The sequence below is a fragment of the Saccoglossus kowalevskii genome, chromosome 9 (genome assembly GCF_978046115.1).
Source record: "Saccoglossus kowalevskii chromosome 9, keSacKowa6.1, whole genome shotgun sequence".
NCBI lineage: Eukaryota > Metazoa > Hemichordata > Enteropneusta > Harrimaniidae > Saccoglossus > Saccoglossus kowalevskii.
Genome location: NC_140649.1, coordinates 23,257,094 through 23,282,811, shown reverse-complemented (window position 1 = coordinate 23,282,811; position 25,718 = coordinate 23,257,094). Strand labels below are relative to the sequence as shown.

The 25,718-nt window shown below is 35.2% G+C and overlaps 1 pseudogene across 1 annotated transcript in view; it reads left to right on the top strand.

The window, feature by feature from the left end:
• Window positions 1-25,718, top strand: part of LOC102804660 (tyrosine-protein kinase receptor Tie-1-like) — a 54,003-nt pseudogene that overhangs the window by 8,648 nt on the left and 19,637 nt on the right. The window contains exons 2-4 of the transcript XR_014930673.1: window positions 5,172-5,456; window positions 10,492-10,752; window positions 23,927-24,058. The product of XR_014930673.1 is annotated as a tyrosine-protein kinase receptor Tie-1-like (transcript). The remainder of the gene's footprint in view (window positions 1-5,171; window positions 5,457-10,491; window positions 10,753-23,926; window positions 24,059-25,718) is intronic.

Sequence of the window (25,718 nt, the reverse complement as noted above, 5' to 3'; positions counted from 1 at the left end):
GTGCCTAGTGATTGCTTGGCAACAAGTGTACATGTGTACACGAATCAGGTCATGATATCTGAGTTAATATTTAGAATACATTTCTTTCATACAAAAAGTGTTGGTCATTCACTGCAATTAGGGAAGTGCATGAAATTGAAAAAATGCAACACTGTTGAAATGACCTAGCTAATTTGCAGACACCAACAATATTTGAAATATAACCACATTTTTGTGATTTATCATTGTCCCCATATTTATTGGTGAATAACCTGCTGTGTATCAAAACACATTTGAACGTAACAGACTTCAATGTATTTTGAATGATGTCGAAGAAGTCAACAAAACATGCCTGATATGCCAAGAAATCTAAAATTGAACCTGCAAACTGCAAACTGCATAAAAAAAGCCGAAATTGAAGCATACAAAGTTTCTGGTAATTCCCGACTTCTTCGTGATTAACAGGGACGATGCTCACATATGTCAAATAATTTCACTGTCTGGTCAACTGTTTTTCTTAAAGACTATCCATTTATGTACACACGAGTACTGAGGGCATACTAGACAAGATAATCTGCACTCATCGTCTTGTTACGTTGCTTCCAACAGTTTAATTTAGTTATTTCTCTATTTTTGGACACAAATAAATCAAGTTAAAGTTATTGCTAGTCCGGAACCTAATTCCACAGGAAATTAGAGCCTACATTCGTTAAAATGTGTATTGATACTTAATTACAGGCTACACAGTAATATTTAATCAGATTTTTCACTAGGCGATAACTATCAATAGGTTATCCACATGCTAAAACCCATACAGTTTCTAGATAGACGCACAGATAAATTCACATAATGTAAAATAACACTTATTATACGGCGTCATAAAAAGTCACAAACATGCAGGCTGTTAATAAGTAACCTTATAATATCAGAGTAACAAGTGCACATATGTGCCTACCAGAGTTTATCAACAAACTCTGATTAATGTACGCACGTTGCGCTTCTTGCCTATATATGATTTGTTTTGCTGAAAAAACAATGTTTGCGCCTGTATCTGTTTATTTTTCTTATATAAATAACAATAGTTTGCATCAAGTCATTTCTCACTTGAGTCAAAACTATGTATGAACAATGAATGTGTGTTAAATAGTCCATAAACTATAATCATACAGGCACGTCTAATGGCGGTCTAATATTTATGTATACACGTTCAACAGAAAAAATACAACTTGTATTAACAACTTATTTTATAATTTCCATTCGGATGTTTGAAATGCTTTAGTTTACCGGATGTCGAATTGTAGGCGGACATATTTAAACATACCTGGTTTGAAGATTCGTGGTATTTTTTCTACGAACTAAATTGCTGCACGAAAACAAAACTCTGATTAGTTGTTCTGAGATTAAACACAAACAGACTGAGATTATTCTGATTTGATATTATGCAAATAATTCAGAAATTACATATGACCAGATTGACAAACTATTCTGAATACAAAAGAAATTGTCGGTTATCGTTTTCGTTTGGGTCGATGTAAATATTACATCTGTGTAGGTTTATGACAAGATCATAATCATAACTAGTTTCTAGATAGACGCACAGATAAATTCACATAATGTAAAATAACACTTATTATACGGCGTCATAAAAAGTCACAAACATGCAGGCTGTTAATAAGTAACCTTATAATATCAGAGTAACAAGTGCACATATGTGCCTACCAGAGTTTATCAACAAACTCTGATTAATGTACGCACGTTGCGCTTCTTGCCTATATATGATTTGTTTTGCTGAAAAAACAATGTTTGCGCCTGTATCTGTTTATTTTTCTTATATAAATAACAATAGTTTGCATCAAGTCATTTCTCACTTGAGTCAAAACTATGTATGAACAATGAATGTGTGTTAAATAGTCCATAAACTATAATCATACAGGCACGTCTAATGGCGGTCTAATATTTATGTATACACGTTCAACAGAAAAAATACAACTTGTATTAACAACTTATTTTATAATTTCCATTCGGATGTTTGAAATGCTTTAGTTTACCGGATGTCGAATTGTAGGCGGACATATTTAAACATACCTGGTTTGAAGATTCGTGGTATTTTTTCTACGAACTAAATTGCTGCACGAAAACAAAACTCTGATTAGTTGTTCTGAGATTAAACACAAACAGACTGAGATTATTCTGATTTGATATTATGCAAATAATTCAGAAATTACATATGACCAGATTGACAAACTATTCTGAATACAAAAGAAATTGTCGGTTATCGTTTTCGTTTGGGTCGATGTAAATATTACATCTGTGTAGGTTTATGACAAGATCATAATCATAACTAGTTTCTAGATAGACGCACAGATAAATTCACATAATGTAAAATAACACTTATTATACGGCGTCATAAAAAGTCACAAACATGCAGGCTGTTAATAAGTCACCTTATAATATTAGAGTAACAAGTGCACATATGTGCCTACCAGAGTTTATCAACAAACTCTGATTAATGTACGCACGTTGCGCTTCTTGCCTATATATGATTTGTTTTGCTGAAAAAACAATGTTTGCGCCTGTATCTGTTTATTTTTCTTATATAAATAACAATGGTTTGCATCAAGTCATTTCTCACTTGAGTCAAAACTATGTATGAACAATGAATGTGTGTTAAATAGTCCATAAACTATAATCATACAGGCACGTCTAATGGCGGTCTAATATTTATGTATACACGTTCAACAGAAAAAATACAACTTGTATTAACAACTTATTTTATAATTTCCATTCGGATGTTTGAAATGCTTTAGTTTACCGGATGTCGAATTGTAGGCGGACATATTTAAACATACCTGGTTTGAAGATTCGTGGTATTTTTTCTACGAACTAAATTGCTGCACGAAAACAAAACTCTGATTAGTTGTTCTGAGATTAAACACAAACAGACTGAGATTATTCTGATTTGATATTATGCAAATAATTCAGAAATTACATATGACCAGATTGACAAACTATTCTGAATACAAAAGAAATTGTCGGTTATCGTTTTCGTTTGGGTCGATGTAAATATTACATCTTTGTAGGTTTATGACAAGATCATAATCATAACTAGAAAGAGACATAATAGTAATAAATGTTGATAGTTAAAAAAACAATCCTCGGGTCAACATCTCTCCGTTATGTTAGTTCCTGGTGATTTGCCGTGCAATCTTGGTTCAAGCTGAACTCATTTGAAAAGCATAACTCAGCATAGTGGAATTCACATATGAGTTGAAGTATTCCGAATATTACCATGGTATAATCTGGGTAATTCATGACACGTCATTGCACCAGAAGTGAACTGGGAACTGTATTTTTCTGACAAAACTCCTTAACAAATAAGAAAAACAATCACGGTAGTTTTATAACCTGCGAACATGATTTAAGTGCTTGCATGTGTTTTATGATGGGATAGAGAGCGCTGCGCTGTAATGCTCAATAATAAATAACCGATAAAATTACGGCACGCTGTAACTTATGACGTTACGGTGACAGATGAATAATAATGTTTGTTATATCTCAATGTTTTGAAAATTACTGAGAAGTTCTTAGAAGAGCATCCCAGTGTATTGAATTTATGTTGACAATTTGTTAACTACATTCATACAGTTGTTGTTTTTGTATATTTTCCAATAATAAAATTATTTAAGTAAAATTATTTTCTGTTACAGTAGTAAAAACATAGATTTAGTATCACGTAATATATATCACATTCGTTAAATTCAGTCACATGAAGTCGGTATTAATCTAAATAGAGCCTACAGCTCACAAATCAAGCGTGTTTGAAGTTACGTAGCTAAAAAAAACAATATTCAAATTACATGTCTCACCGTGTCCAATCTGTCCTCGTGACGTCAGCGATATGCCGATTCTACGAGGCCAATCCATCTAGTAATCTCAAAGTGGGATAGAAATTACTCGCCTGGCCTTAATTGGTGACAATTATTAGGTCGTAATGTACAACAATTCAAGTCCCATCAATCTGATGTATTACAATCAAGTATGCAAATATATGCTCGGCGTAAGTATATATCTCTCGCGTAATCGCTTATCTATTCATTTAAATGAATTGCAACCCATTTGTTAGTGGCGCTCAACTATATATAAGCGTACCCCTTCAATGTCAGAAATACTAAATAAATTTAGTATTTTCATTTGGTTTGAGTCTTTGGTGGGTAATATATAAACATTTGAATAGTTCTAAGAATGAATGAATCTGATATTCCAGGGGCACGAATTTGATATTGATATCATGTGTATCCCATACATGTGTATCCGTTGCTAAGTTTCTAAAGACCGAAAACTGTCACAGTGATGGTAATTTATGAGCGTGCTTTCAAGTCCTAGCTCATTTGCATAAAAGAACGCTGTTGATGAACATTGATTGCAATTATGTTATTGTGATTGAGAGGAGTAGTTAGAGGCGTCACTATGCGTATTGTTAACCCAACCACTTCTTCAACACAATTCAAACCGTGGCATTTTCCCAACCCGAAATGAATCGCCACTAGACATATGTGAAACAAATTGTTGTAGTCGAAAAAGTTGATGTGGGGAATTTGACATTAAATAAATTAAAATACACGCATTTTAATTGACATTTGACACAGCAGGAATATTTGAATTAATACAATTCTTGATAATACTTCTGGAAATATTATGTATAACATGGTTAAAGCTAATGAGTGTCTTTTATGGTTCATTATAAATAATGTCCCAATTATGCAACCATGTAGATGAGCTGCGAACGCTTAACCAAATCAGTTATGGCACTCAGATTCAAATACACTATCGTGATACACATGTTCCAGTTAAAAATTAATAACACTTAAAACGACAACACTCACACATGTTTACCGGCTTATTGTCTAACTTAATTATGCGATCTTAACCAATTTGCAATTATGTCAATAATAATAATTAATCTGCCTTAATGCTAATATACTGCACACCTTTTGTTTGTTTACAAATTTGAACCTTACAGTGACAATTATAGTACACGTGTCTATGTTTAAACAAATTCTTGAACACTATATACAGCCAGTGTACATAGGAGACGGTGATTTCATATAGCATTTTGATACGTTGTTTGTTGAAGCTTTATATATATTCTAGATTTAAATGTTGTAATGACTGTTTTGTTGTTCTTTCATCAGTTGCGTATAAAGATATCACCTTATTTAGTATAAAAGCATTACCAAGTAAGACTGCCAGTACTATTATTGCTGGATACTCAGCAGGTAGTGATGCAACAACATCATTTACATATGGTAGAGTAATAGATACTGGTACAGGGGATACGTTACCAAGTGGTGTGAGTTATAAAAACCAGAGTGATTATGCAAGGAAGATGGCAATCCCAGAAGGCTCTGATCTACCCGGTGTATACTACTGTGATCATTCAGGTTTCAGGTTACAAACTGTTCTAGTGGCATCACAAGGTGAGCATATGTCACTGATATTGTTTGTAAGCATACAACAATAATAATATAATCTATGTACTCTTACTTATATATAATCTGTATACTAAATATTTGAAATAAGTTATTATATAATTCAAATGATATTGACACCAAGCTGTAATAACATCTTCTCATACACGTATAACAATCTCATATGATCCTGATGACATAAACATTTTGATAATTATTTCCTGACGACGTTATTCGTGCTAAGAAATGAACGTAACGTGTGGGGACGTCGACTCGCTTAGCAGATAAAGCAAAGCTGACACGTGGCACGCATTGGCACGACTCACCAGTGTGCATAAACCCGTCGTGATTGCATGCTATGTAGGGACGAGAATTTTGAAATGTTCACAGTTTTGGCCACGAACAAATTTAGCGACCGGATCGTGAACTATGTGCAAACTGTTCGTGAACTCGTCCGGCGATGAGGAAGGATGCGTGCCAGTGCGTGCGACTGTCGCGAACTCACACTATAAGTTCGCGAACAGCTCACGTCGACTTCACGCATTGATGGTACGATCAGTTTACGACTAGTTTACGCACTTCACGAACAGTTTGCGCATGGCACGAGCAGTGCACGACGAGTTCACGAGCAGTTCACAACTACTGCACGACAGTGGCGCTCGCGTCAGTGTAGCGGTATATATATGGCTTCCTGGACATTGCTCGCCATTCCAGAGATCTCCAACGAAGATACAACTAATATCACAGAGACAACAGAGGAGACAAAATGACCAGGGGTTGGGGAGGCCCCCATTTTATATGACGTACCCAAGTAGGCACGACACCATCCGAATTGCGCATACTCGTCGTGCCAATGAGGGAAGTGCGTAAACTATGCGCAAACTATCCGTGAACATGTCGTGCCTGTTCGTGTCAATGTGGACACTGAAGTGCACGCATTCGTGAACTAGTCGTGAACTAGTCATGAGCCTCCCAGTTCGTCCCAGTTACGGCCATGTGATTACCATGGGTATGTCTCAAAGTATTGCGGGGTTGCCTCTACGAAACACAGTTGGTATACTATGCGTTCCTGAAATATTCAAATTATTGTTTCTAATTAATCCTGCAACTCCATGTGAACAAAACGTTTTGTACGTGATGTCACTATTGTAATACATCTCCTATTTTGAGTTGAAACCGTCTATAAGGGGAATATGTTGCTTTCGTCTCTGCTCTGAATAGAGTTGTCTGTAGCAATGTTACCGTCCGTATTATGTGTATATATAGCAAGTATTATTTAGGTAACTGACAGGCCAATTATATTTGGAAAGCATCTTTAGGTCGGCACTTAGTTGGTCTGTCTTCGAATAAATATGGTGCTATCTGATGCTATCTAATTTCAGTAGAGTCACATGTGTAATGTACGTTTGGGCAGTTCTTCTTTTCATAAAGCTTTACATACCGAACATACAGTTTGGTAATTTAAATACCATGAAGGTCAGGTTAATAGCGTGTGATATGGTTGGTAAGTCTTGTTGTCTACAATTGTATAAGGTTTCAGGTATGTGCTACACATCTGAATACATATATCCGAGTATTTTCACAAAACATTATGCACATTTTTGTCTCTGGAGTCACAATCCAAATTCCATTGTGTATTATTAGGATAGATAATAAAATATTCCTCCATGATCAACAGATTATATTCTAGTATTGTGACCATATATAAATAAATTTCTGTAGATTAATGTTGTCGTCATGGTATGAATTTTGGATACATAATATAACGTGTATGTTTCTCATAGTAACGCTTCGTTTTTTATTACCCTTACGTCGATACAAGTCATGTATTCGGTAAAATAATCGAGTAAGTTTGCGTTCTGTGTCCACCCGTTAGTTGATATGTCCTGGTCGAAATGAAAATCGGATTAAATCTGCTCGAATTGGCAACCTTGTATATTTGAAAAAATATCTTTATTAGGTGGAAGGAGTATCTTAATATTTATATAAACTTTTTTATTTTTGAATGTTGTGCCTGCGTTGTGGTCTTATCTTTGCATAATGTTAAAACCTGGGTCTTTTAATACGTTGGCACATGCGTTTTTGTAACTTTTCGAGAATTGTATCATTTGGGTCGGCAGTGATTGATGTAACAGCAATACAAATGCGGTAAAAACTCAATTTCCAATATAATGAAATAAATTGAGGCACTGGACGACCCATTCAAATAATAAATAAAAGTATTGTTGGTTAACAAACAGTTTCTCGGTTAAATAATCTTCAGTTAACTACATTTCTGTAACGTTATTATTTCTCTATGATTATAATGACCTGCATTTAAGATTTGTTTATCATGTAATATATTATACCAGTTTAAATCTGTTTGAAATGTTAAGTAAGCACTTTCTGGTTACGACTGGCGTCTTCGACATGATCATTTTTTTTGTGTAATCAGTGTGTCTTCTGCAATATCGAATTATGCTTTTGCTATCCCTAAAATATAAAAAGGCTTTTCTTGTTTAAAAATAATGCCTATTTGCGGCTTCCCACTTCCTGAAATATAATGCAGTTTGCTCCTTCATCTCGTGATACCCTTACAATCACATTTTTATGTAGATGTAGCTGCCTTATTAATAGTTCATATTGCACGAAGAAACGACTAATGTTTTCTGTATGCTTCAACAACTGCGGTAATTATTTGAAGTTCAGTAACCTTAAGTGCGTGGTGTCAAGATAGTAGACTAATGACGAGATTCATCACTCTCTCATGCACGGCTTTTAAAACTCGAGAAATCTGAGTTGCTGAGGGTTTTGTCAACTGACAATACATGACTGGCATAATTTTTTTACATATTATAAACATAATCTTTTCGCCAAACATATTTCCCTCACATATTAACAGTAATGATTCTGGTTGTTATTTGAGCCAAGAATTTGCATGACGCGATTCAGTTGAGTTGACCTTCTAAGCAGTTGTGTCGTCACAGGAAGCGCTCTCAACACAAGTATGTTTGGTATAGTCATCAAAATAGTGATTAAAGCACGAGTTTTTTCACCATAGCTGGGTACAGATTGTGCACGCTAATTGTTATGCAGCATTAAATATTTTTTTGCGTAGCAAACAAGAAATGCGTTATCGTGACCTTCGAGAAGGGACTTGGTTGGAATATTTAGTAATTTAAATCCATGGAAATAATTGTTAGAAAATCACTAGAATTTGCAGGGTAAAATTACGATATACGCAGTTTAAAATTGAACTTCTCAACTAAACTATATTCAGCGATGCCTGAGGCATTTATAATGAAGTGCATCGCATTGTGATGTCCACAATCAAAACATTTCACAACTTTATAGTTATCTATTGTTAGCTGATAACCAAGTCTGTGTGAACAATTTGCATACAAATAAAATGAACGTGACAAACACAAAACAAGCATGAGGTTGATGGTTATTAAAAGGTTAATATTCAATGCCAAACGGACAAAAATGCATTACTTTGTATCAAGTTAGTACGTGTCAAATATGTATCTCAATTACTGAATCAGAAACCACTAATCATGTCTGTTCTTTCCATTATAATAACCAATATTATCAACCCATAATTCATCATACTTTTATTTAAAACATTCACAGATAACACCCTATATTGCCATTTAACAATTTCCCAATGAAACTTGGAACATAGATGCTCTGAAATAACGAACATGTCTGATTAGTTTCGTGATGCAATTTGTGCATATTAATTACGTAATTCACATGTATTACTCATTTTTTAGCTTTTCAACCAATATCCCGACCACTCGTCAGAGTTTAATGAAACTGTGTAAATAGATGTTCTGAGATAAGCCAAATATATGTTTACTTGACGGTTGTCTTACTCGGTTATAAATTTGTATAAAATAATCAATTTATATCTTGATCGCTCATCACATTTTCGTGAAACATTGCTGTATAGTCACAGTAGTCAACAACATTTTTTTTCACAATAACCTGCAACATTGCTATGTACTCAAAGTGGCCTACAGCATTGTTGTGTACTCATAGTAGACTATGGCATCGCTGTGTACTCACAATAGCCTACACAATTGTTGTGTAGTCGCACTAGCCTACGACATTGTATTGTACTCACAATAGCCTACAAAATTGTTGTGTGGTCGGAATAGCCTACAGATATAGTGTGTTTTATAATAGCCTACACAATTGTTATGTAGTCGCACTAGCCTACGATATTGCTATGTATTTTTAGTAGTCTACGTCACTGCTGTGTACTCACCATATCCTACAACATTGCTGTATGCTCGTTGTAGTCTTCAGCATTGTTGTGCAGTATTCATAGCCTACAGCCTACAATATTGCTGTGTACTCTCAGTAGCGTATGTCACTGATGTGTGCTAACACAATAGCCCTCATCATTGATATGTACTCATACTAGTCTTCAATACACAATTGTTGTGTAGTCGCTATAGCCCAAAACTTTACGATATACTCACAATAGCATAAAGATGTCTGCGTTATTGCTGTGTATTCACAACAATTTGCAACTGTGTTTTGCATTGGCAATAGCCTACAACATTGCATTATATTCACAATAGCCAAACACATTATTGTATATACTCGCAATAGCCTCCGTCACTGCTGTGTAAATTACAACATTATTGTGTACCGGCAGTAGCTTACAAAATTGCTCTGAAGTCGCTATAGCCTACGACATTAATGTGTACTCGCTAGCCAACATCCATGCTGCTTACTTACAATAACCTACAGAACTGTTGTGTAGTCGCGATAGCCTACAACATTTTTGTGTATTTACAATAATCTCTAACTCTGTTGTGCACTCAGAATAGCCTACGCCATTGCTGCATACTCTCAGAAGCCTACGTCGTTTGTGTTCACTCACCATAATCATAAACAGTGTTCTGTAATCTCAGTAGCCTGTGCTCACAGAAACGTACCTCGTTGTTGTATTAACTGTAGCCTACAACCTTAGCTGTAGAGGGGCTGTGATATTGTTAATACTTGGTGAGATTGTTGCAGTGTTTTTGAATTCTCTCCTTCTTTTCTGCAGCTGAAATAAAGCCAGAGAGTCAAACAAAGACAGTGAGTTGGGGAGATGATGTAACACTGACAATGACCATACAATCAACATCAATATCAGAATCACAATTGAAATGGAAACATAATGGTGTAGATATAGAAGCATGGAATGGACAAAGTAGTATTATAATTACATCAGCTAAACCATCAGATGCTGGAATTTATGAATGTTATACTACTCAAGAACAACGACAAGACGGATTAAATGGTTTTATGAGACTCATTGTGAGACGTAAGTTGATTTTGTTTTACCTCATTTGCACAAGTCATGTCATACTTTTTACTCAATTGATCGTAGTCTGATATGGGTCTGTTATATTCAGCCTTATTGATTTTAATACTGTGCTTGACCTTTCCTCAGCTGTTAAAAGTAGGACGCAGGCATGAAACAACACATGACAGATATCTCTCGCATTTAAAGTTTGCATGTGACTGATTACATTTGCTTATGCCTAGTACTAGGTTTAAAGCCAGTAATCGCCCAAAAATATAACCCTTTCTTCAGAAAAATTCCAAAAACATTGTATCGAAAAAATATAAATATGGCAGTCATGCTTGTAACACATGATGGGCACGGCTAACACACATTTGTCATATAAATTTCTGTTTTGATCGAACTATTGATAAATTAGGATACAACACTTGTGTTACGTTTATTTGTGTTTCTGTTGGAGACGTGCTTCTAAATTTCGGTATTCAAATTATTTTCATATTTGGTGTGTTTGTGGCTTAGAATAATGTCGTTTTGATCAATTCTCTATTTTTAGCCTGTGTTTGTACGTCTGTGACTTATCCACCTGTTTGTCGGAAGTGCCTTGTCTGAACAATTCAAACTTCACAAATCGAATCTTAGTTGTGTATGAACGGATTGTGTTCAAACTTGGTACAGACATCGGACTTTGTGGGACTTGGACGCAGGTTATTTTGTTTTTCAGTTCGGATTCAAATAAATGCCCGGTGGCCACTTTGTTTTAGCAAATTTTGTTCCAGAGCTCTGTCTCGGACATTCCCTTCCCAAACATTTCCGAATTTTAAATAAACATTACGTTGCATATAAGCTCATGTGTTCTTACAGTTAAACAATCTGCAGTATGTGGTGGCCATTAAAAATGCTTCAATATTCCGTAATCAGATTTAGATTATGTATTCATTATTTTTCCTACTTGGTACATATATTTGACATTGTGGACCCCAGTGCATGTTTGTCTGTTTTTTGAATGGAATTTTATATGACCGACTGGTGATCATTTTGTTTTAGCGCATGTAGTTATAAAGTCATATCTCCGGTATGGGCTGACATTATACAACATGCGCATGTGCATATTCATTCATCTGGTTATCTGATTCCATATGACTGAATTGCGGTTACTCTGTTGTCAATACTTCATCAAAAACAAGCATTTCTGCAATTACAGGTTTGGATGCTATGTACATTTACCTCGATTTGAGATTGGATGCATATCACTTTGTCAGGTCATTCTTTATATATATATCTTATACTTGAGAACTAACAAGGACTATGTTTTGCAATTACTTGTTAGCAAATATTACCAACTACGTCTGTAAACTACCAGCCGAATTGCATTAACATTTGATGCATATGTACCTACTGTATATTGCTATCAGAATCTTAATCACTGCCAAAGACATATTTGTCTGACAATTTATAACTCAATCAAGTTCAATCAATGCGTACATCCTCTGCCACATCTCTGACATTCATAAACATATTTAATTGTGTTTTTTTAAACTTCTGATTGTCAATTTTAATCATGTACTTGCTATATCTTGAATTTATTATATATTTGCTGGCTTTTTTTTAAAGTGTTCATAGAAATTCCGTTCAAATCTTGTTTAGGCTACAGCATATCACAGCTAGCCTTTCAAAGTGTTCGACAGCGTGCTCAAATAGCAGAAAACGTGGTTAAATACAGTAAATTTATCATTTGTCTTTAAGGGGTGTATTTTCTTTTCTGTGTAATCAATTTGTACATGTTCGTTATTAATTATTTTTATTTTATCTGATGTGTTCTCAATCATATTTTCTTGAACAAGAACATTTTCTTGAACATGAACCATATTAATCGTCATTGTCCGGCAACCGGAATCGGTGGCTTGTCGTCGAAGCCCTGTCCAGTAGAAAATACTAGTAGAATAACAGTAAAAGCATTAAGGCAAATTTACATGTAAACTTTTTTCGGTACAAACAATTTATATATTTCGAATGCAACGATTGCTACTTGCAGTATGTTAACATTTTAAATTGACTGCAGTATGAAAATACGTTCACTCGCGTCTCAAAATGGTCAAAGGGTGATAAGTGATTACTTCCCGCAGTATTTGTGCTGGTTGTTGAACAATCTGCTCGACAATTTCTGTTCTAGTAACGCCAACAAATGTTATGTGAATTTGTAATGTCATCATAAAACACGTTTTATTTCAATATGTCGCTCCCCCACCATAGAGAAAATTATTGGTAGGGTTAATATTATGTGTAGATTAGCAGCGGGAAAATGCCATTTTTTTTGCTCGAGTATCATACCCTTGCCTGCCAATAACTCATAGTTTCTATACATTATATTTCTCCCAACAATTCGTGCACAACTTAATGATACTTTCGATTCTTGTTATTACATTGAACACATTTATTTTTATTTTCATTCAATTAAATCTGTACCCGTCCTCCTGCATCTTCACCAGCCTGGTTTTGTTTATTCAGCTATCGCCTAATTGATGTTGCACTACACTGGGTTATTTTGTTCATTATTTCGTGTTTATATCAATACTATTATTACTATTATCACATTATTTTGCAATCATTTACTCATTTCGACGTTATTATTAGATTATTATGTCATTATTAACTTATTTCAATATTATTTCTACACTCTCATTACATTATTTACATTTTTGTCTTTTATTTCGACATTATTTACTCATGTGACCTTTATTCAGACATTTTTATTACATTATATTTTTTCCTTAATTGCTTGTTTTGCCTTTATTTGACATTATGACAAAATTTGATTATTTCAACAATATTTGGTGATGTGGTTCGCGTGACATTTGCTGCGAGTGTTATTATGTGGTACGCGTTACAATAGTATCTTAGTGTATTTCGATCCATAGCTCGTTTCGCGTGGTATAGCCTTTGATTGGTTTACTAAACCAATCGGAAGGAATCTCCTTGAAATTTTTTTAAATCTTCGTCGGTTCAGATGTATGTGGCGATAAATCAAGTAATACAAAATAAGATGTATGTAATAATAGTATAAGCAAACAAAAATAGTAAAAGTAATAAATGAAGTAAAATATATAAAATTGAATTAAATTTACCCCGTAATACACATCAGATTTTAATTAGATTGGTACAATGTATTACATGCATACTTTTTCCGGTTTGCATGAACGTGTATTACTAAACATACATGTTAATTTCAATCTCTGAATTTTAAGCATGGTTATGGGCTCAGAGAGTGTTATATGTGGTCAAAATAGGGTAACAAATTTGTTTTTTACACGTTCCCATCATTACTTTGACCTATTACATTTATTCCATCTCCTAGCATATGTATTGCGCAATGTATTATATATTGATATTTAGTGTTTAAATGCTTATTAATACGCCAGTGAAGTGAAAATCGGTAAAAGCACTGATTTTCAGCCATTCACTGGCTGATTTTAATTCGGAGGACAATTGAAATCAGTTATCGTTTTTGTAAAATATTTTAGTTTACGCATATTTCATTTTATACTACTGTCTTGTTTATTTTTTTTTAAATATAATAAGACATGCGAGTTTAATTTGCAAATAATAAATCCCCACATAAGGGCCTCATCATTACTGACTGAGGAATATATATAACGATGCAATTTTCAGTATCTTGCTTTTTGTCTGTGTCAGATGAACATCAGACGTAAAAAACATTTAGGAATCCTTCCTAATACTGAAAACATTCTTTTGAAAAAGGGTTGAATTAAAGAATGTTTTTATCTACTTTCTATATTTCACAAAACAAAAATAGTTTTCACCTTCGAACACGTGAAATTTTGGTTATTAACGCTTTTAAATTATTTGTTTATAGTCCAAAATAAACCAAACCTTTGTCGGTAAGGGACTCGGCTAAATTCACATTTTGAAAATCAGTATCAAAAATACCAAACAATCAATTCATCTTATATTTATGTATACCATAGCCACAAGGAACTGCACGGACGGCTGTTTGCAGTTATATATTTACAAACTGTATTTTCTCTATTTGGAAGCGCAAATGACAGAGGCAAGATGTGCTTGTAATATAGTAAATACGGTATTACTTATTTGTTCACCGTACTTCAAATACTTTGCATATGATCTCGTAGATCTGAGGATTTATTTTAGCTTACTTTTGTATATCAGTTCAGCTTTATCACAATCAAGTAATTTCTGTAGTTTCTGGTAAAGAGCTTCGAAAATATTATTTGTGACACAGAAAACAGTAATCCTTCACTATCGAATATATATATATTTGTTCCTATAATATTGTGACCGCACACAAAGGCGTTCCGTCAACAATGCATTCTTATACTACAGTATAAAATTTACTACTTAACTGTACACTATGGTATTCGTAACAGTAGTTGCTATCGTATTCGTATCACCGTTGTTCTAATCACACGCGTAATGGATCACTTGTATTGTTGTCGTTTTCGTAACAACAATCACGTAAACGTAATCATATGTATGTATTTTAACACACTATAATAATAACGTAGTGAAAAATTGCCACATAGCTTCCAAACAAGCAGCAGTGATGAAATACAATAATCCGAGCTATGACTGTGTTCTTTGGTGAAGTCCAAACTCAATATTATTGTTCATATTATTGTTCACTGGAATGTATTTAGAGAAGAAATGGCTCTATTATCTGATCAATATATAGTTATCTCTCCAGAGAGGTTTGTGCATGTGCCAAACAACGTAACCATGATCGGTCGTCTCAGGAAAAAGTGAAAGATTATTCAACTGCTAAAGAAATTTAAGAATCCAAATGCCACCGAGACGATCGCGAAAGGGTAAGGAACTAAAGTGTTCGATTGACAGGAACGAAAAGTGGATGGAATGTTAACAACGATCAATGAAACAACTGTATTGCAAAATGTTATTATCTACAATAAGATGGCGATCACGTGAAAGTAATGCAGTTATACAGCAAGGACCAATCCGAAGTGATATAGCCAAGATAGAGCCAATGCATGAGCAGGTAGAAGAAACTAAGCAGAAAGTATCTGAAATTGAGGATTAGTTGACCAACAAAAGAAAGTCCAGGATCAAGAAATTAAAAACAAGTAAATTTGATAATAGAACCAACCTAGGGAAATTTGAAATAAATTCAAAGACAAATCTCGAAAAAAAGAAAATCTAAATAAGTAAGAGGATGAGTTTTTTTTTACAGAAACTGGGGAGCCTCCCCAACTGTCAGATACATTACAAAAATGTATGTGAGGGAAAATTTAAAAGAAGAGAGGTTTATAATATCCTGCCCTTAATGAAAGAAAATGACAGTCCCGACAATGAACACCTGACAGTAGAATTCTATAAGCCATTTTGACGCATGGCCGGGAAGCTAATTGTAGACAAAATTATGCCTTCGATAAGGGAGATTTCAGAAAGCAAACTCTTATCGAAAAGGCAGGTCGTGATCAACTACACTTATATTGGCGAGATGTCCTTAACATTCTCAAATCTCCCGTTTTCTCTAAGACCCTGGAGAAGACTGTTGAATATGTATTTGATAGCGAACTCTCTTTTATAACCACTCCAATCAGCGTACAGAAAATATCATCACACTGAAACATCATTTGAAGGCAGATAACGATATTTGCTTGTCTATCTGGTCACCGTATTTATTCTTCTAGATCTATTTGCTTCTTTTGATACATCGATCATTACCTATTATTCTGCATGTTCTGAGATTGGTATCACCGGTGTGGCCCTCAAATGGTTTCGATCATACCTTGATTGCAAACACAAATAGTGGAGCCACACTGCTTTGTTTTGGAATACCCCAGACCATTTTTTTTACACATTACCATTTGGGAAGCTCATTCGTCTACACAGCTTGCAGTTCCATCAATATGCAGCTGGTAATTAGCTCTACCTTGCATGCTAACAGAAGGATAAACATTCTGCTGTCAACTCCATTGAGACCTGCATCAATAGCATTAAACTATGTCACAAAACAAGCTCCGGGTGAATGACTCTAAAACAGAAGTGCAAGTTGCAAGTTAATCACTCACCGGATGCAATTGAGCAAATCCTCATCGGTTCAAATTTAGTTAAACCAGTCATCAGCTTGAATTCTAGTAGTAGTCTTCAAAAATACATGTTCACATTACGAACTCATGCAAATCTATATACTTCCACATTCGTCACATTGGACATATAAGAACATATCAAAATACTGCAGCCTTAAACGTTCCAGCCGAGACAATCACATATCAAAGCTTTCACTGGCTACCGGTTGGACATAGAATTGACTACAAAATGATGTCAACCTTCAAAGCTTTAAACGGTCTCGTTCGAAACTATATAAGTGATCTTCTGCAAATACATGTATATACTCTATCCTCCTTTTGAAAACAAGAAACTACTAAATAAATTCCATTCCCATTAAACTTCAAAAGGAAGTTAAAACTAATATATGTTGTGTATAGCATACAATATGATGTAACCTCGTAACTGCATAACATTGTGATGGGGCCAGGCGCAATATAAATTCTTTTAATTTATTTAAACACCCAATTATATACAAAAAATCTCTTTATTTTTACTATGATTACTCAGTAGAGTAATCAGAAAAATTTACTCTTTTATACAGTACCATGATTGCAAAAAAAGAATACATATAGCGGCTATGCAGCAATGTCGGGTTTCGAATCCCGTGAAGCGTGCGTTCCAAAATTAACATCATCGACAAAAATAACAAGTACCTGTCGGTAGCAGTCCGTAAGATAATACAGATATGCACATTAATGAGGTTATGTGACTAGATATGGCGAAATGAAATGCGAGTAACATTTCTGTTCAGACACCATCATAAGTGCATTGGCATGTCCGTATCTGAAACAGTAATGTAGATATTAACTTTTTGCATATCGAAAAGCTTGCATGACCATATATAATCTTTCCGTATGTTAGTCAATCTCTTATGCAATATTGTGCTGGTTGCATGTCCCTACCTGTAACAGTAACAGAGATATTATGGTTATGCATATTTAATGAGATCACATGATTATATATTATCATCTGATATGTTAGTCACATCTCCTGTACATTGGATTCAATTTTGCACCAATTGCATGTTCCTGTCTGTAACAGTGCTTGAGGTAATGGGGATATGCATAATTAATGAAGTCATACGACCATATATGGTCATTTGATGTATTTGGCACATCACGTGTACAATGGCTTCAATATTGCATCAGTTGCATGCTCCTATCTTTAACAGAGCTTGAGATATTACGGTTATGCATATTTAATGAAGTCAGAAGACAATACAAGCCGGTAGGCTGGTTGGCGATCCGCTCTGCTCAAAAACAAGCAACATGTTTTTGGCTGTTTCCATGGTGTGACATAAACGTGAAGCTAACGTCGGTTTATAACTAATACAAAGTTGGCAAACACCATTCAGCCTTTAGAAGTCACTTATAGTTTATTACTAGGACCACAGTCACTCTCCTAGTAGAGTGACTGTGCTAGGACGTATTCTGCTGTTACATTTATTATTTCCAACTGTTTTGCGATAGCATTTTCTAGAATGAAGCGTTTCCTGTAAATGCTGGAAAGCGAAATAATGAAATAACGAAATGGTAAATATTTACCTAAGTTGCAGTGTGTTGACCTTCATAACAATATACTTCATAATACAAAACACTAGTCACGGTGAGTTATTTAAATATACGACTCCTAATCGAAAAATATGACCACAGTCCAGAATTTCAGACTGATATTAAACAAGAGCATATCAGAAGCATTTACTCTAAAATATAAAAAAGAACTGCAGTCAAAAGTCAAGAATGCCAGCAAATAAATGACTCTGTTCCACAATCCTTTGTGCGCGTTATTACGGACACGAGCAAAAAACTGTACCACGCTTGTCAAATCTGGGTCAAATATACAGTACGCTACTATTTTGCCACAGATTGTTTAGTAGTGGAGTGTTCGGTGACCATTGAATTAGCCCGTGATTCATATTTTATGTGTATTAATTTATTCATCAATTTTCGTGACTGACAGTACTGCCCAAATTTTAGTCAAAAAAACGCAACTGGTGAAACGGAAGAGCATCGCCAGGCGATGGACGCAGGGCTCTTTGGCAACGACCGCATAGAGGTCAAAATACGCGTTCTATTTTTACGCGTTAAATTTGGCTCCCTCGTTTCGCCCCTCCGGAATGTTCTACTTCCGTAGCCTAATCACAGTTTTTTTCGAAAAACGTTGAAAAAACACAAGAATTAGTAGAAATGTTCCTGTTTTGGGCGGATTATTCATAGAGAATAATGTCTGTATTACAAAAATGCTGAAAAACCGTGAGTTGTTGCCTTAGTTATTTTTTTATTGGCGAAAAACTGCGAACTCGGCAAATTTGGTTGCACAACTTACCTTTATCATATACACCCAGCGACACCGATGCCAGCTGACTGTGTACAAAACTGGTAGGAGGTAATACATTTGGGGCGAAAGTATTAACAAATCAGTTTTTGGATGTTGCAATGGCAGTGGTGGGCCAGGATTGTTTTCCAATTAGTGACGGCACGACCTATCTGTGAAGTATGAACAAAACCAACCGAGCCGAACAAATCACAGAGGAGTTAAAAGCCGTTGCTGGTGAAAAGTTTCCCCAACTGGGGTCAAATTTCTCGGTAATGAAAACAGATATCAAAATTTCAAATAGTAACTTTGTGCCACACTCAAGCTGAGTATGATGAGCTATCTCTAAAGCGTTTTATCCCAAATTTGTAGGAGGAGATACATTTGGCGCGAAACTATCCAAAAATCAGTTTTTTGGCTGTTGCTATGGCAATGGTGGGGCAAAATTTTTTTTTCAGATTTTTTCTAATAACTAATGTGAAGGTGTGACCTACCTGCCAAGTTTGAACGAAATCGGCCAAGCCAAAAAAATCACAGAAGAATACGTGAAAACATTGGAAATGTACAGACACAAAACGACAAAAGTGATTATAAGGGCAATCCTAGCGGAGCGGATCGCCAATAAGGTCATCTGATATGTTAGGCATATCTCTTGTCCAATAGATTCATTATTGCACAAGTTGGATGTCTCTATGTGTAACAGTGCTCGAGATATTACACTTAGGCATAACTCATGAGGTCACATGGCCATATATTATCATCTGATATGTTAGTCACATCTCTTGTCCATTGACTCCAATATTGCTTCAGTTGCATGTTGCTATCTGTAACAGTGCTTGAGATTTTGCAGTTATGTATATTTAATGAGATCACATGACTATATATTGTCATATGTCAGTCACATCTCTTGTCCCATAGCTTCAATATTGCACAGAATGCTTGTCTCTATCTGTAACAGTGCTTGAGATATCACGGTTATGGACATTTAATGAGGTCAAATAACCATATATTGTCATCTCATGTGTTATTTACATCTCTTGTCCCGTGGCTTCAATATTGCACAAGTTGCATGTCCCTATCTGTAACAGTGCTTGAGATATAACAATTACTTATACTGCCGTTTTGGAAATACTATGGCAGTTGATCTTTTAAACTTATGCAGGAATAGTGGATTCGTGGATTATGCAAAACATTTTAGCAGCTAGGTCATGTGACAAATGTGGCAGAACTTGGGATATGCACAAGATCTCATCAACCTCCACCAACATGGCAAATGTTACTGCTGATTGGTCCATTAGTATTGACAAAAAGCTTTACGAAAAACCGGCAGAAGAATAATAATAATAAACGGAACAAATTCAATAGGGTTTTGACCCATCTGGGTTTGAAACCCTAACAATACAATTAAGAAAGTACAGATTACAGAGTTACATGAAGGTACAGCCTCATTGTCAGTCCATATCACGTCGGGATAAATCAAATTGTATCACGATTGGATAGTATTATTATATTTTTTCAAATGGACCTTAACTTTCTAACGTTTTTTGACTTTTTAGTCTGTGCCGAGGAGCTGTGTACTAATTCAACTATTGTTTCTTTAATCACCAAATAAAACATACGTTTCATTTTTGTACTTGAATCTTGACCAATATGGTGCTTACTATGTTCACGTTACGTGCCAGAATGTTATTCTTTCGTGTTTGCAGATTTCACGTTCACTTCATGTTGGCCGAGACCCACTTGGGACCAACTCGACCAATAAGTGTAGAATCATTTGCAATTTCGTGTATTTTTTTGGTAAAAGCAAAACTCACTTGATTTTGAAAGAAGGTATCATAAGCTTTAATAAAAATTAGGGTGACATTTTTTGTTCACTTCCTAAGGGTCTGAAATTCAAGATGGCGACCAAAATGGCCGCCGTTTAGCAATGATTGAATATATTCACTCATACACATATAGTAGTTATAACAACAAACAAAGTGTTTAGATATGGGTTTTTTGACAAAAAGAAATTTAGGCTAAAGTTATGATTAACATGCCTATGCACAAGATGGCTTCCATTCTGAACTCTATTGAATCTATACAATGATTTTGGAAATAAATCTACAAAATAGCTGTATGATTAAACTAATGTATTGCTCACATGGCATGCATAGCATGATAAAGTAAAAAAAAAACACAAATCTACACAATTATTTTAACACTATTATTTTTGTTCAGTTATTGTATAAATAGTATAGGTGTAGATATAGCAATATACATCGATCGTCTTCACACTCCCCATTTATCTCTGGTTGGTTTGTTTTGTTGTTGCAAGTGAATGCCCACCATCCACATAATTCTGTACAGGGGATATTGTTTTTGCGACATCTACACATTCCTTCACATCCACGTTTACATCCGCATTTTATTAGGTGAAGTAGGAGCTGGGAGGTTTTGGTGATTTTCATTAGCTTTCTTCCAAATCATGGCTATGTAGTGCACGCTACAAATATGCAATTCCAGTGAACCTGGAGTTGGTGAAGGTTTTCTCCTTCAGCTGCACGGTTTGAGTAAAGGAACCAGCAAAGCTCATCAATACAGCACACAAACAAAGCGTGTCAGTTGGGAACATGCATCATTGTCATTTCCTAGCATTGATAGTAAACCCAAAGATTTGATCATCACAAGACACGAATGCCTTGAAGCACCAGTCTTTGGTTCTGCCAGCAAATCAACCAGACATGTCAGAGCCTATCAGAGCGTGAAAACCCAACAGTGCAGAAACACGCTTTTGTCCCAACGTGTTGTATATGTCTGTGTCTGGAGAACTTACCGCAAGCTCTGCTTGATGGGTAACACTTACAGTATGCAGAATCAGCAATGAGTCTGCCTCTTCTTGGCTGTGAGTGAGAAGCGAATCTTGAATATCTTCAATGTTGAATTTGGGGTCAGTCTTGGTAACTGAGTTTACTACAGCCATTCTGTCGATGATGACCACTCGGTATGCTGATGGTTTACTTGTCACCACATCTGTATGTTCTACCGTTGTAGCTGCTATTGCTTGGAATAGATGTGTTGCTTGATTGCCTGATAACTAACTTTCAGTTGTCTTGTTGTTGTCAGTTTCGGCTTACTTGTGCATTACTGATGAGTTTCTCAAGATGATGCAGTATTGAAACCTTATCATGGGCTAGCAGAGAGACCCATCTGCAGCAAATAATGATCGTGGTATCACACCAAACTCATAAGTTCCTATGCACTCCTTCAGGTCAAGTTCTAGTCTACTTCTGGAGATAATGATAAAGCGTTGCAAGAGATCTCGCACTGTAAGAGCTTCCAATGCTCGATACATGTGCTTTCTGTTGAGGATCGGTGTTACTGTTTTTGGTGTGTATAGTTCAGCTTCGACCCATGTCAATACCACTCTCTTCCACTTATTTACCCAGGGCAGATATTGCTTCTTAGGTCTTTTGTGTCATTGTCAAGAGCACCAGCTAACAGGGTAGAATGTACTTGTTCTGGTTTGGTTTTGTCTAGAGATCTGGTGAAAAGCACATCAAGGATATTATAAAAAAATAGTTGTTTGTATCTTGGATAATCAGGCAAAGGAAACAGGTTTGATTCTAGCAAAAGCACATATGATTTTTCAATGTCATTCATATTCAAAACAGATTCATGAGTTGTGTTGTTAATTTCCGTTTCTACCATGTCGAGCAGCTAAAGATCGGACACTAACACTGTGCAAACTGAATTGGATCTTTTGAGAGTTGCCTTTTTTATGTCTCGCTTTGCATGGCTAAAGCACAGCAGGTGATACTTTATGTCCTCTACAACTGCTGTTAAAAGATCGGATGATGTAACAACATTGCTCATTCTGACTTTCAATTGTTCATTTGCTGTCTTTTGACCAATTGCTTTGAACTGAGCCATGTTTTCAGTTGAGACATCATGCAAGTCTGATTTGTCTTCTCGGCAAATGACACACACCTCATTGTCAAAAGTCCTACTCATGGTACATGTAGGTTGTGACTTGAAAGTACATGTAGGTGTAGATTTTGATGGTCGTTCTCTTTTCTTTTGTTTGACGTCACTGTCATTTTCTGTTGCTTGTCCTTTCTCATATCTGATTTTTGCTCATTTAATTGCATTAATTGCAGTTCTTCAGCAGACAAACCACTTAAGCGATCCTTTAATGCAGAGAACTCTGTTTCCCCTTATGAACATCGAACATCAGTTTTATTAATTAGTTTAATTCTACTGAGGACAAAGAAGAATGATGATGAATGTTTTTGATGTTGACCCTTAGGAAGTAGCAAACTACCTAAAACATTGATTTCAGGCCGCCATATTTAATTCAAGATGGTAGGTCTGACTGAAACTTCACAAAATAAAAGACTAGTAGTTATAGGAAAGTTGATATACTTGTGGGAATCTCTACCTGCTTTTTCACAAGAAATAGATGGTGCAAAAATATTAGAATCAGATTTAGATTTACCCCGTTTTTGTAGCCTGGACGCCATCTTGGATTTCAGGATGTCAGAAAGAAAGACAAAAAAATGACATCCTATTTTTTTCTTATGTCTATATCATATTCTCATAGAATCGGGTAAGATTTTTGCTTTTACTAAAATTAATACACGAATGTCTAGATCATGACAAATGAGCCTACACTAAACAGCAAAATCATGCTCTCATTAGTTGATCTCTATTTGATCATACAAAGCCAACAACTTGTAGTTTTAAGTTTACTTACCAGAAGTACATATCACACATAGTGTTCTAATAATTGCAGGTTGTCCTAATGGTAAATATGGTGATACATGTCTACTTAACTGTCCTACATGTTATAATGGAGGTATATGTAATGCAGACACTGGAGAATGTATATGTCCACCAGGATTTACAGGAGATGACTGTTATACAGGTAAGACAAATAATGACTCAGATCCAGTGTATAATGACCGTTAATTTGTGCATGCATGCTTAATGTAGAAGCCCACTCAAAAATTTGAAAACCCAAAATTTTAACATATTTACATAATATGTTCCCTATAGCAATATAAACATAGACAGACAAAAAAATCAGGGGGTATGTATATGTTTTCCATAGTTAATAAAAAACAAATCACATATTGTATATGAATCTGAATTTCAATTTACAATAGTGTTAGGGTCTAGTGGAATAATAAATGTTAAATTTGATTAACCTTGCACTTCTTTTCAAACTAAGCTACTCATTTATGCTAACTGAATCACATTCTTGTCCGATTATAGCTGGTGGTTCAGTACTCACACAGGAGGGGTATTAATAACGAAAGCTAGTATAATTAATAAAATGTTGGTCTGTTAGCATTATTTCAATTTGATTTATTATATAATTCGGCATTCTGTATATTTTTAGGGTATTCTTGTGAATACATATAGGTTGTAAACTGCTATATTCCATCTATTTTGTTGCAGTTTCTGCTGTTTACAAAATTGATAAAATGCTGGTCAAAGCTTATATACATAAATGTCATTTGCTACTTTCTTGAACGCAAACATATTATAAAAAAAAAAACAATGCATACTTTGCAAAAAAAATATGTATTTATTTTTAAGTTTGTCATTTATTATACAATATGTACAAATATATATGATCTATTGGTTATCCAGCTCTTTAATAAATTTTCTAACATTACTAATAATTACTCCATTTTCAGTAACCCGTGGCTTGCAGCAATTACCTTTTTCCTGAAACAATGCAGAAATACGATCTGCTGGATTCCTTTTATGAGCCACCAAAGAGTGTGCTAACGTCAAACCACTACCAGCAATTATCTGAGCCATATACTGTGAAAGCGCAGGTTGCTAGTTTTCATCACAGCATAACTCCATGAATATATATATGCTTTCATACCTTTTTTAATCAATCTGCATCAGAGATTTGAGTGATTGAACATTTGCAATTGCATCATGCGCATTATATTTACATTATGTGAATTGTGATACCAAATTCTTCTGTTTATAACTTTGACAACTAAGGTGTAAATGCTTAAAAATAATAAACAAATCAACAAAGTCTTTAAAAAGGCTTTCATAACTATCTTGCATCTCGTGAAAAACCACTGCGTTAAATATAACACTATAGTCAAAACTTCTAATACTGTGGCCTACGAGGGGAGTTCAATAAGTAATGCCCCTGACCCATTTTCCATAACAGCAGATTAATGAAACTTGGCACAGTTTTTGGTCTTTATCTACATACTAACCACTATGTTATGCATTTCTCCCATCGTTTGAAGCAGCTCTAGACACCGTTTTTGTAGAACACCCCAGGTTGGTCCTCCATCCAAGTCGTAACTTCAGAAATCAAGGCTGCGACAACTTCATGGGTAGGGAAAGATGAAAGTCAGAGGATGCAAGGTCAGGAGAGTAAGAGGTATGGGGGGATTTCATGGCCACACGCCCGTGCTTCTGATCTGGCGACATGCGAGTTGTGGAACGGAGCGTTGTCCTGCAGAAGGTGGATGCCTTTGCTGATCTTGCCCCGCCTCTTGATTTTGATAGCTTCTCCTAATTTCATCAAAAGTGAAGCGTAATAG